This window comes from Nothoprocta perdicaria, unplaced genomic scaffold, assembly GCF_003342845.1.
Source record: "Nothoprocta perdicaria isolate Ctin4 unplaced genomic scaffold, notPer1 scaffold_12, whole genome shotgun sequence".
NCBI classification, from domain to species: Eukaryota; Metazoa; Chordata; class Aves; order Tinamiformes; family Tinamidae; genus Nothoprocta; species Nothoprocta perdicaria.
In genome coordinates, this window is record NW_020454316.1 from 4018079 (window position 1) to 4019146 (window position 1068).

The following is a 1068-nucleotide window of genomic DNA, read 5'->3' on the forward strand; positions in this document are numbered from 1 at the left end:
CCTGAATTAAGGGATATTCGGGCCCGTTGCTTGCAGCTCCTTGGTGCTCAGGGAGGCAAAGGGCCCATGAGATGCTCGAGACACCACAACGTGCTCCGTGTGATGGGAAAAGTTTAGGAGCTCTGGTATTAACACTACACTCCACTATGTGCTTAGAGCACAGAAGAAGTGATTCGATGAGTGCATTTTAATAGAAAACAGCACTTTTTAAAAATGCATTTCAGTTGCAGTGGGAACAATAGAGTCTTTGTAACAAAGCCTATGGATTTATGACAGTTGTCGCTTGCTGTTACCTTTCCTGTTTCGCTCCGCTATCTGAAGGTTATCCAGAGGAATTATTTACTTAAGTTCCCAACATGGCCTCCCAGGAGGGCACGCTCATATTGTTTACCTTTAATGTTAAAACTAGTTTAGTTCTGTTTAGGAGAAAGTGGATGGTCTAGTCTTTGGGTATGTGGTTCTGCTGGGGCCAAGACGTGCAGTAACAAACGGGTTTTGCTCAAGTGCTTCATTCACGGCTCCGATTCCTGCAGCCGTCCAAGCCGCCGAACGCTCCAGGCCCCTTGGAGTTGGTACCGCCATGGGGCTGGTACCGCGTGGGGCCAGCGCCGTGTCCAAACGCCACGCATCCGGAGCGCTGAGTGTTCCCAGGAGAGCGCGGCAAGATTTGGCGCGCCTGGAAATCACACGTGGCCTTCGCTGGTGTGGGCAGATGGGTAGCGGGTGGAAACGACCCTGCGTGGGGCAGGGAGAACGCGGGAGGGAGCGGGGCCACGGTGGTGCTTCGGTATCGCGTGGGGCTGCGCGTGGGGCCGCGGTGGCTCCGGGGCTCCGCGTGGGGCCGTGGTAGCGCGTGGAACCACACGCGGCACCTCTGTGGCTCGTGGGGCTCGGCGCGGGGCCGCGGTGGCTCCGGGGCTCCGTGTGGGGCCGTGGTAGTGCGTGGAACTCCACGCGGGGCCGCGGTGGCTCCGGGGCTGCGCGCGGGGTCGTGGTGGCTCCGGGGCTGCGCGGTGGGTTGCGGTAGCGCGTGGAGCTCCGCGCGGGGCCGCCGTGGCGCGTGGGGCT